This window comes from Dasypus novemcinctus, chromosome 12, assembly GCF_030445035.2.
Source record: "Dasypus novemcinctus isolate mDasNov1 chromosome 12, mDasNov1.1.hap2, whole genome shotgun sequence".
In the NCBI taxonomy this organism is placed as follows: domain Eukaryota; kingdom Metazoa; phylum Chordata; class Mammalia; order Cingulata; family Dasypodidae; genus Dasypus; species Dasypus novemcinctus.
Genome location: NC_080684.1, coordinates 80,811,819 through 80,824,977, shown reverse-complemented (window position 1 = coordinate 80,824,977; position 13,159 = coordinate 80,811,819). Strand labels below are relative to the sequence as shown.

Here is a 13,159-nt window from a genome sequence, read left to right as displayed (position 1 = left end):
AAAAAAAGTACAACCCATAAAAGACTGATCCATGAGACTATCTTCAATTTTTTAAATTGTATCAAAAAGACACCAAAGTTAAATGACAAACCATATTCCGAGAGAAGATATTTAAAACAAATATGAATAGCAGAGGATTATTTTCCCTACTATATTTAAAGACTTCCCGCAAATCAGTAAGAAAAGTCAAACAATCCAGTAGAAAAGCGGGCAAAGACTTTCAATAAGCAATTCATAGAAATGGGAACCCAAAAGGCCAAGACTTTACATGCCATTAAAAATTAAGAAAAAGCAAATTAAAATGAGATAACCATTTACACCCATTAGGAATTGACAGACATTAAAATCTGAAAATAATGAAAGTTGGTAATAACGTGAAGGAATTCACAAGCCAGGCAGAAAGGGACAAATACTGCATTATCGCACTATACAAACTAAATATATTGTGTAAATTCATGGGTTTAATAACTAGAATATAGGTCACCAGAAAATAGAATGTGTTTGGAGAATGGAAAGCCAAGGATTAATCTGTGCAGAATTGGTAAAAAAGGCTCTCTGTAAATCTTTGGAAATGAAGAGAAATGGTAAAAAACATATACTGTTTGTAACTAGCAATGCTAATAAATAGGTAGGACAGTGGTTTGGGAAAATCTAAGATCATGTACATTACCTGAAGAAAAGCTAAAAAATGTAATATGGGACTGTATAACATAAGGAAATCTCATGTGAAATATGGATATAGGTAATATTGCATATATAAGATGTTTTTTCTTTGAAACTGAACAAAGGTTCATTAATGTACAAGATATTAGTATCAGGCAAAAATACAACCAACACAAAATATGTAGTGTATAGTAACACACTAATAACTTCCATTAAGGGTTCAAAAAAGGAAATATACTAAGTGAAAGAAACTAGACAAAAGGTACTACATGTTGTTTGACCCCATCTATATAAAATATAAATATAAATACAAATAAATTAGAGAGACAGAAACAGAACAGCTGCTATGTAGAGCAGAGGAAGCATTAACAAGATTGTGAGGTGATTATTATAGGCTAGAGCATTTTTGTTTGGGTTTTTAAAATTATTATTGAAATAATAAAAATGTTCTAATAATGATTGACGTGATAAATGCACAATTACATGATTATACCAAATACCACTGATTGTACACTTTGGATGAATTGTATGCTTTATTAATATGTATCAATAAAATTTATTTTAAAACTCCTACATGGGAATGTTGGATTATATCTTTAAAACAGAAACAAATCTTAAATGTATGAGATTCAGGGGTGGGGGATCTTCCTTTCAGATTTTCACAGAACATCAGATTTTGGAAAGAATCTCCCCAACTAAATTTCCTCTGGTCTTCAGACACTTAGTGGGATAGTACCTTGTACTTTGTAATTTTAAAGTGGCATAATTTGATTTTTAGCAGCATCTTTCCTTTGTCCTAATAAACCACAGAAAATAAAATTAAAATTCTATCTTAAAATGTCCTTGATATTGTACCTAAGCCTGCGATTTCCATCCACTCCTTTCCAGGCTTTTAAGACTGTGATTATCAGATTCTAAAGATAGCTAGTCAAAGAAGAGAACAAGAAAATTAGTATTACTGTTTGAAATTTGATTAGTAAAACAGAACAAGTAAAGATCCAACATTCTCTGAACACGGTGTGGTCCTGCAGGGCAATTCCTCATTACTCTGGAAAGCTGAGGCACTGAGATAAATGTCACACACTGTGCTTCTAGCTTACTCACAACAAATACAGTACCAGCCAGATATGGTCTGTCATATTGTTTTACTGACTTAAAAAAAAAATGTGATGGAGAGTGCATGGTGTGTATCCTGGGGTTGTAATTCAGCACTACTCTCCACCTAGTTTAGTAGACTCATGCTGGGTATATTATGGTTACCTCCAAAGTTACAAGACAAACACACCTGGATAGCTTTTTTAATATGGAAAGTGTGGTATTAATCCTACAGAATCTAGCTTGCAAAGACTCAACCCTTCCAAGTTGGTTGTTGGTGCTCAATGGTAAGAGTAGACTAAATGTTGTTGAATAATTGTAGCACTGAAATAAAAACGACTGTATTTAAAAAAAAAATGTCTTACCAGAAGACTCACATAATCAAATATAATATCCAGTTCAAAAGCAAAATAATTCCTGGATAGTCCCTGGAATTTATCAAATGGAATTTGATACCTCTTAGTAATAGCCATGATCTGACAATAGCTTTCCTTGGAGAGAAAACAGTGACTATTGAACATGTCTCTGTTCCAGTTGGGTAGAAATCTGTGTTGTGGCTTTCTTCTGGTTGGTCTTAGGCTGGGATTTCAGCTTCACCATTCAGCAAGTTGATTAGAACAGCCCATGTTTAGCAACTCAGGAAGGGGGACAGGGCTTTGATGCTTCCGTTCTTTCCATTTCTTACAAACTTCCTGCTCAGAATCCTAATGGCAGGTCCGGTATGCTTGGAAGAGCAGGATATTCTAGGCAGCTGTCTGGGCATTTCTCATATTCAAAGATATTCCCATATTTGACATTCTTGAAACTACAAGTGTCCCTGCTGTGGTGACAAGGATGAAAAAACGGGACTCTGCCTTAATGAAGGAGACATATTCGGTATTTATCAGCAACCATTCCACTTGGCGTAGAGATTTTGTATGCCAAACACAATTCAGAGTTACTTTCTAGACTGTCTACTGCCTCTTTCTTACATAAGCTGCTCTGAAAACTCAATCACTTGTCCATATCTGGAATGAGAGCATGTGTCTACAGAAATTTGAGGAAGCAAAGTTGGAGAAACTACTTCTAAGGAGTTTTTCCTGAGGACAGGAAAAACTAAATTTTACAGAAATATTGGTTTCTTTTAAGAGTTCACAAAATATATCTCAACAAAATCTTTCTTTCTCAAAAAATATAATTCCTTCACAATGTGGAATAAGCAGCTGTTAGTTATGGGAGCTGCATTAAAAATATATATGTGCATTTATGCTTAAATAAGTTGCTGGAGTTGAAAATACCTTCAGAGGTTAGTCAGACAATTTTCCTATAAATTTACTACCTGAAGTCCAACTCTTAAAATGTATCTTTCAGTCTTACACATTTAGGTGAAACATTCCTCTTACAAGAAGTAAAGAAGCACATATTTTCCAAAATAGCAATTATTTTCATCCCTGCAACTTGGTTCTTTTGATCAATGTTGTTGCTACAGTGATTCTGGAAACATCTGTAGACGCTTGGAGGATTTATGATGGTTAAGAGTTTCCATAACAAAAAGAAGCCTAGGACATCTAACTTTTTCTACAGGTGTTATTACAAAGCACTGGAACTGTGACATTTGTGATTCTGCAACAAAAATCTTCAATGCTTTTTGTCAACCAGTATCGCTTTTTTTCTTTCTGATCAAAAGATTGTAATAGACTGCAAAAAAAATTTCAAGGATGGAATCCAGGTAGCTTACAGAGAAGTGATTTTGATCAGACTGGCATCTACCACAACCCGGGACAGATTCAGCATTTTATCTATGATGGTGTCTTCCACTTGTCTTTTTAAAGTAAGGACACCTATAACAGGTTACAGTACCTCCAGGTGAATGAGGCAACTGCAGGCAAATTTGAAATAAGAAAAAAACCACCACAGACCTGATACAGTTTAAAGCTATAGTACAATCCCCATTATACGCATTTCTTCCAAAACCATCTTTTCTAAGGCAAGCAAATTTACTGTGATGCCTGTGGCTTTTATCACAGTGATACATTAAGTAAGCAGGTGTGTGTTAAATACCAGAGGATGCTTCAAAATGCATCTCCATCATCTTCTGCTTTTTTTCTCTAAGGCTCGGCCTTTGATGCCAACTGTGGTTTTAGGACTAAGAATGAAAAGACTGTTTTGCTTTCCTTTGATTTAAAAAAAAACAAAACTGTCATAATCTTCACATTACTGGTTGCCATTAAATATCTGAGGTGGCAGAGGGCTGCCCCAGGAGAAGGCTTCTTCTCCAGAGAGATGTTTGCGCACATCCATTGCCTCCATCCTTCTGACATTGTGATATTCACTTGCTCACTTTCTATCTTGTTGGCTTCCAGAAATCTAACCACAACCTGTTGTTTCTTCCTTATCTCCACAAAGTCAAGAGGAAGAAGTGAGGAACACACAGATGACTGGTACGGACCCTCTGCCCCCCGTGGCTCTGGGCTACGTGGAGGCAGAAGAAGGATCTGGCTCTGAGACACTCACGTCACTGACAGAGCTCCAGTCGAGAGAGATCTTAGGGATCTGGCGCCTCCTGCTACAGCTGCAGATAAAAGCCCAGAACTCTCCTTAAACTTCTGAAGGCCCTTCTCTATTGCTTCCTGGCATCCATGCTGCTGGCAAGAAGCCTGATGCTAGTCAAATTCTCCTTCCTTGTTGTTGTCCTGCATTTGTCCCTCTCAAGAATGGTTTTTAATGAGCTCCTCCTTATCTATAGTGATTTCAAATTAAACTTTTGTGTCTAGGTCTTTTTTCAACTTAAATACTCTCTCCCTATGTAATAGTCTTATATTTATTTCTGTGATGATTATCTCTTGCCCATTATCTCCCTTTTCTAAATCTTGAAAATCTATTGGTTGAATCTTGAACTTTCTTTGCTGAGCCTCTCCCTCTCTTTCCCTGTATGTGTGTATGTGTGTGTGTACTGATGTTGCAAGGATAGAAAAATAAACAATGACACAGAAGAGAGGGCCCAGAAACAGATCCATATATATAGGGAGATTTGATTTATAACAGAGGTGGCTCTGCAGTGCTGGAAAAAAAGGTAGTCTTTTCAATAAATGTTCCTGGGTTAGCTGTATGTCCCTAAAAAAAATTAATATTGACTTCAGCTTCACACCATACACTAGAGTAGATTCCAGGGGAATTGCAGATGTACTACGAAAGATAAAACACATAAAGTTGGTAACATAGGAAAATATCCTTATGATTTTTTGCATAGGAAAAGATTTCTAAAACTAAACACAAAAGCACAAACCACAAAATAAAAGATTTATAAATTGGACAACATTAAAATTAAGAACTTTGGAAAATCAAAAGATACCATTAAGAGAGTGAAAAGAGAGTCCACAGAGTGAGAAAAGACATTTGCAATACAGGTACTCTAAAAAGAGGCCAAATCCAGAATACATAAAGAACTCCTACGCATCTCCAGAAAAATAAAGACCCAGCAAAGAAAAATGGGCATGATTCTTGAGGAAGCAATCTCCCCAAAAGACTGTGAAAAAACTGAAAAACTAAATTAAAAATTCTCTGCTTCATCAATCATTGAAAATTTTCAATTAAAGCCACTTTGAAGACCTTTGACAGTATCTGCTAGTGTTAAAAATACATAAGCCTCATGACTTACCAATTTCACTTCTTGGTATATACATATAAAGGTATACATCCATGCACAAAAATGGCATGTACAAGTATAGTCATTGCAGCATTATTCATGATAATTCCAAACTGGAAATAACCCAAATGTTTATCAACAGTAAAGAGAACAATAAATTGCTACTATAACCATGAAAAAGATGAATCACACAAAAATAATGTTGAACAAAAGAAGCAAGACAAAAAATACAGTATTATTTATTTATACAAAGCTCAAAAGCAGGTAAAATGGAAATTAGGAGTGAAGTTGGTAGGGCACAAGATTGAACTCTGGTGTTCTGGCCATGTTTTAAGAATGCTTTTTTTGTGATAATCAAGCTTTATTCTCATGATCTGTATTCTTTTCTGTATTTCTAAAATACTACAATAATGCATTTATATTTCAAAAGTTATGTGGTGACTTCTGGTTTGAAGATGTCAGTGTAATAATCCTCTTCTTCTGGAAATCACCTCAGAACAGCACATAATACCAGTGTATTAGTCAGAGTTTTCTAGGGAAATAGAACTGATAGGAGTTATCTGTAAATGGTATGAAATTTTATAAAATTGTCTCACCAAGGTGTGGGCTATGTGGGAACCTCATATTTTTTAATGTAACATTTTTTTGTGATCTATGTATCTTCAAAAAAATACAATAAAAATAAATAAATGCTCAAAAAAAAAAATTGTCACATGCATCCGTGAGGATGCACAAATCCAAATTCCACAGGGCAGGCTACAAATCAGGGGCTTCAATGAAGGTCCTTGATGAGTTCCCAGGAGACGCTGTCTCTCACTGATAATTAAAGTTCCTTGTATTACAAGAGTATTAAATGCTCTTGTATTACAATTAGCCCAGTGCTTGCTTGACCAAACAACTGGGCACCACTGCTTGGCCGAATTGACACATTAGCCTATCCATCACAACTAGTAACAAAAATGCAAATTCTATTTTCAATGAGTCAAAGAACTATAACCCCAGACACAAAATGTGTGGAATGGTGCCCAAAGCCTCAAGTTGTTGTCAAATAAAGGGTACAAAGAAGGAAGCAGAGAAATGATACTGAGATGCAAATCTCAGAAAGAAATAGCAAAATATTACTTAATGGTGATGTATATATTTTTGAATAGTATTATGGGACCACTTCATTTGAGGATCATTTTGAGACCAATTGTTCATAGCTTAAAGAAAAAGGAATAGAAGACTTTAATTATATACATGATGAATGTTTTAAAAGCCAAAAAGTTACATATTACTGCTTCTCAAACTAAAAGTGAAAAATCCATGACAGTATCATATACATTGACTAAAGAAACACACGCAAAAAGCCTAGAGACTAATAAGCTTTGTAGAGTTGACATTGCTGAATGTATGTCCTGAGATCTAAGACTTAAATTTCCTATTGCTATAACCTCCACTGTATGTAAGCAAAATCACAGAACTTTCCAATGATAAAATAACTTGTTGGAATAAACTTAGCAGCAAATATCAAGAATGAGCTAAATACCTCATCTGTAGAATTGTACTTTTACCTTAAAAATGGACAAATCTATATCCATGGATGGACTTGCAGTTTTGCTTATATTCATCTAATAATACTAGCACCATCTATTTCTAGAAAAGCTTCTCTTATGTGAATGATTGGCAATAACACAAGTGATGCTGGAATGCTCAAACTGTTAAATAATTTTTTTTGAATTTCATGGTTTATCTTGGAACAACTGTGTTGACATTTGCACTGATGGTGTGAAAGCAATGATGATAAAATCTCTGGTGCTTTACCATGAATCCATGAAAGCAATGATAATAAAATCTCTGGTGCTTTACCATGAATCCAGTGGCACCAAACTACGCTATTAGTCTTTGCATTCTTTATTGCCATGCACTCAGAGTAAAATAAACGAATGAAAAGCTTAAAATGCCAGTTTCACTTAAGAATATCCATGATGGAGAAGTAAAAGTTGTTAATGTTATTAACTAATGATGCTTGAGTACACACAGTTTTTCATATTCTGTGTGATGAAATGGGAAGTATCATGAAGTGCTCCTGCTGCATACTGAAATACAGCAGTTGTCTCAAGGAATATCACTTGTATGATTGTTTGAACTGGAAACTGAATGCAATCTTTTTTTATGTGGAACACCAGTTTTATTTGACAAGATAAACTGAGTGTTTTCAGACTTAGGTATGTGGCAGACTTTTTCTCAAAAGTTAAAGAAGAATTCTTACTTCAAGGAAATCAACTGAGAGTATTCACTGCCAAAGATAAAATCCAAGCTTTCAAGTGAAAATGTAGAAATTTGGAAAACTTGTATCTGCCATCATGGTCTTCCCAACACTTAGATTTTGCTGATAAGAATGATGGTGATATTAAAATAATTAAGTTTTTATATTGTCCAATGAAAAATATCAACATTTGGAAGATCTGCGTAACTCAAGGAACCAATATTTTTCAAATGCATGGCAGGATAAAAGATCCATTCAAAGTGCAAAGATATGCTAACAAATTTTAATGTAACAGAGTATCGGAAGTTCAATGATATGGTTTTAGATTCTACTTTGGAAGCAACTTTTAAGAAGCTACTACTTAACCAGTTTAGGTTTGGTCTCAAAGAAGAATAGCCAAAAGTATATTGAAACTCTGAAAATGCTCCTCCATTTCCAACTACATATCTGCAGGAGGCAGGGTTATTTTAACATATTTCAACCAAAACAATACATTGTATCAGATTAACTGCAGAAGTAGATATGAAAGTCCAGCTACTTTTCATTAAGCCAGGCATTAAAGAAATTAGTTAAGAGTTTATTGGCTTTCCCCCCAAAGAATAACTTTTGCATTTTACTGGTTTTGTTTTCTAATTTATGATTTATCAATTTAGATTATACAACATAATAATGCTAAGAATACACATCATATGAATGAACTTGAAGGGAATAAAGTCGCCTCTTATAAGAAATAAACTGTCAGGTTTTATAGCAAAGAATCTATGCTCTATGTAAGAGGCATTTTTAAAACAAATATTTAAAAGGTTGAAAATAAAAACATGGGCAAAATACAAACCAAAAGAAAGCAAGATTAACGATCTTGGTATCAAACAAGGGAGAATTCTGGCCAGAAAGAATTCAATAAAATAAAAATGAGGACTTTATAATGTTAAAAGGTCCAATTCACAATACAGACATGGTAGTTATGAATATATGTCCCATATGACATCAGATCAATAATAAGAAAACAGAAACTGCAGATTTAAGAGTGGGAAAAGAAATGTATTAGATGTAGGTGACCATTATCTTGTCCAAGATTCGTCAAACTATAGCCTGTGGGTCAAATCAGGCCCACTGTACGTTTATGTATGACCACTAAGCTCAGAATGGTTTTTATATTTTTAAACAGTTGGAAAAATGAAAAGAAGTATAGTATTTAATGACACATGAAAATCACATGAAATCCTTTCAGTCACATATTGTCTATGGCTGTTTTCACACTACAACAGCAATGTTCAGTAGTTGCAACAAAGAATATATGATCCACAAAGCTTAAAATATTTACTATTTGGCACTTTGGAGAAAAGATCTTGCCAACTCCTGACTTTGCTCACGAAAGGTTAAGTGGAAAAAATATCTTAGGATAATAAAGTAACACAGAAACATCAATAACCTCCAAATATACAAACAACAACTAGGAGAAATATAATAGAAATTAACTTACCAAGAAAAGTACAAGATATATTTCAAGACAATATTAAAACATTCCTAAGGGACAAAAAAAGAAGACTTGAACTAACAAATACAAAGGCATTGAAAAATCTTGGTTGAAATGACTCAATACCATAAAAAATAAGTTCTTTATACTTAATGTCTAAATTTAATGCAATTCCAATGAAAATACAAGAAAGACTTTTTTAACTAGACAGGCTGATCCCAAAGTTCAAGCAACAATAACAAACAAGCCTAAAAGGCAAAAATTGTGAGGAAAAAAAAAAAAGATAATGAGCCAGGACTTACCCTAACAGATATTAACTATGTTAGAAAATTACAATAATTAAACCAGATTGGTATTGAAGCATGAATAGATAGATCAATAGGAATTGAATAAAAAGTATATAAATAGGGTAATCATCTGAACACACTAAATTTGTATCCATCTGCCACACTTTATATATCCCCAATAGATTTGAACTCTAAATTTAAATGTATTGCTATAAATTATTAAAATAATCAACGGAAGAACTTGTTTATCATTTCTAACTATGACACAAATCCTGAAGTCAGCAAAGGGAAGATTATTAGTGTATAATGCATAGAAACAAAAAGTTTCTTTATGGGCTAGAACCATGATAAAAAGGATAACAACTGATAAACTGGAAAAATACATTTGCAAGCAATACGACAAAGTGTTGATATCCATAATGAAGGGTTCCCACAAATAACTAAAGAAAAGGGGAAAAAAAACCTCAAGAGAAAATGGGCAAAAATTATGAGCAGAAAGTTCAAACAAAAGATGCTCACCCTAAAGGTAGGGGATGAGCAAAGCAACATTAATCCTTTTCTCCTCTACCAGATTGGCAAAGGTTACAGTACGTTTATCATTTAACTGTATTGACAAGGGTGTAGGGAAAAAAAGAGACCTTTTATTAATTTCTGACATGAGTTCAAATTCATATAACTTTTATGGAAGACTGTGGCAAACTCCATTTAAAAATTACAAATAAACCTACCATTTGATCCAATAATTTCACTTAATGGGAATTGACCTGATAGATATCCTAACCCATGTACAAAATTATATATGTGTATGTGTATAAGATTATATACCTACTATATATAACATACAGTATAAATGTATGTAATAGCAAAAGAGTGGAAACAACCTAAATATCAAAGGGAGGCTAGTCAAATTAATTACGGTGTATCTATATAAAGGAATATTATGTAACCATTTTAAAAAGCTCTCATTTTAATTTGAAAAAATTGCCAAGATACACTTACTAAGTTTAAGAAAAAAGAAGAGAGCAAGGAGTATAATTATACATATAATTATACTACTATTTGTATTTTTGAGGGGAAAATTATAAATGTATTAGTATATATACCAGATTGTTTCACTTGACATCTATCCTGAACTCCTAAGAGCTTTCCTATACTGAAGTTACAAAGATAAAAATCATGTGTCCTTAGCCCTTTTGATAATTTTAGAAATCATTTAATATTCTGTAGTAAATCTCTTTCTGCTCAAATGATATGAAGTGGATCTCTCCAAATGAATCCTCATAACTTATATAAACATGCAATATCTATGGTAGGGAACAAAAGAAACCAATTATGGTTGGCAGAAGAGTTGCCCTGCAAAAAGTCTATGTCCTAATCCCTGGGACCTGTGAATATGTTAGGTTACACAGCAAAGAAGAATTAGGATACCACTAGAACTAAGGTTGCTAACCACCTGCCCGTGAGATAAGGAGTAGCCTGAGTTATCCAGATGGGCCCAAAGTAATAGCAGGAGTACTCATATGGAAGAGGACAACAGAAGAACAAGAGTTGCAGAAACAGAGAGATGTCTGAAGACGCAACATTGCTGAATTTGATGATGGAGGAAGGGGCCACAAGCCAAGGAACTACAAGTGGCCTCTAAAAGCTGGCAAAGGCAAGGAAATGGGTTCTCTCCTAGAGCCTCTGGAAGGAATGCAGTTCTGCCAACACTTCGATGTCAGCCCAATGAGACCCATTTTGGACTTCTGACCTCCAGAATTGTAAGACAATAACTTTGTACTTTTCTAAACCACCGAGTTTATGGCAATTTGATACAGATTCTTTACTAAGAAATTAATATACTGATAATACCGATTATCTCTGGAGAGATTTGAATCACTTGCCAAGAAGATGGAAGAAAGACTTTTGCTACATACTATTCCATACCTTTTGAATTATGATTCTTGAGAATAAGTTTTCTATTCAAAAAGTTTATGAACAATGTTGTCTGGTCTTTAAATTTTCTAAATTAGAACCAGCTCAAGTTTTGTTTCTTTGCAGAAAGTCTGCTTTTTCTGACTGGATACTTGTAATTATTAATTTTCTCTTTATAATCCAAAAAATAGTTATTACTTTCCTCTTTATAATTTATCCTAGAAGACTTGGCATGTTTCTCTGTACCTACTCCAGCCAGTGGGCAGCGTTTTCTTGTCCTCATTTCATATACAAGCAAAGCCTTATGAATTCCAGTTCTATGCAGTTAGCTGAGTGCTGACTTTCCTACGACAGGCACTTGTCCAGACCCGTTCCGTGATCAAGCAAGAAGTCCCAGCCCACAGCTCTTAAGGTCCAATTCTAGTCCCTTTTCAGTGAGGTCCTCAGATTCAGCTTCTTACAAATCCTCCTGCTTATAAATCCTTCACTTTAATTTGGTATCTTGGGATTTTCTTTTTAGGTTCAAGCTCAGCTATAAATTAAAATAATTTTGTTCTATTTTTTCCAACACTTTTATGATTTTGGATGGGAAGTGCAGGGACAATCTTTCATGTCAATAGTTCAAAGGTTGACCCAAAGTATCAATTCTACATTGAGTTCCTTTTAATTTTTTTTAAAAAACCACATCCAACATAATGGTTAAGGGCATAGCCTTTAAAATTGGATAGAACTGGGTTTGAATTAACTGTGGCATATTTCTCAAGTTCCATAACCTCTCTGAACACTTTATCTAATTTTAAAATGTGCAGAATTACCTCCTTATGGGAATTTTCTAAAGGATAAATGAAATTGAGTAAGAGAACATGTTTTAGTTTGCTAGGCTGCTTAAAGCAGATTCCATAAAATGGGCTGGCTTTTGATAGGGGGAATTTATCAGCTTATAAGCTTACAGTTTTGAGGTGAGAATAATGTCCCAATCAAGGCCTTGTTAGGTGATGGTTTTTTTCCCTGAAGACTGGCTGCTCGTGATCCTGGACCACTGGCAAGGCCCAGAGTGGCATCTGCTGGTCTCTGCCTTCTCTTCTGAAGTTCACCGATTTCCTCTTGCTTCCAAGGCTTTCTCTCTCTCTCTGAAACTTATTCTCTTATAAAGGACACCAGTAAGAGGATTAAGACCCACCCTGTGCCATGTCCAAAGTCACCTAATCAAAAGGCCCTACTTACAATGGATTTATACCAACAGGAAAGGATTAGCTTTAAGAACACGCTTTTCTGAGGGTACATAGAGTTTCAAACCACCACCGAGTGCTAGCACACAGCATCAGGTGCCTCTCGTTCCATTATTATCTGACACTTCCTGCATTATGGCTTTCTGCTTTTGTTTCAGTCTTTAACTGCCTGTATCCTGGTAAGGGAACCAAACAATCTAACATTTCCTTTGAATCCCTGAAGGGGAAATTTTTCTGTATCTTCGGTATATCATTCCATTGTACTGGTTTGGAAGTTTTTTCTCACATTTGTTGCGTCTTATTTTCCATTGTTGACTCTGTTTAGAATAAGAAGAGTCTCTTCCTCCCTGATGTCTGACAATTGATGGACTATGTGTCTACTCTTGGCTACAGCTATATCCCTTCCCAGATTGAAGTGATCAATGTTCAAATCTCTGAATGGAATTTCCAAACTGTTGCAGGCAATGGATCAGGGCAGCTTTGCTTCACTGAGGTAGGTTCTTGTCATGCCCCAATGTTTCAGTCTCTAACACTAAAATGCACACACATACACACATGCCAATCATTATTGCTAGCAAGGATGACATCTCCATTCTCATCTGCAAGTGGTTTAACTATTTG

The 13,159-nt window shown here is 34.7% G+C and overlaps 1 protein-coding gene across 2 annotated transcripts in view; it reads right to left on the bottom strand.

The window, feature by feature from the left end:
- Positions 1–13,159, bottom strand: part of CFAP54 (cilia and flagella associated protein 54) — a 325,301-nt gene that overhangs the window by 58,161 nt on the left and 253,981 nt on the right. The window lies entirely within an intron of this gene.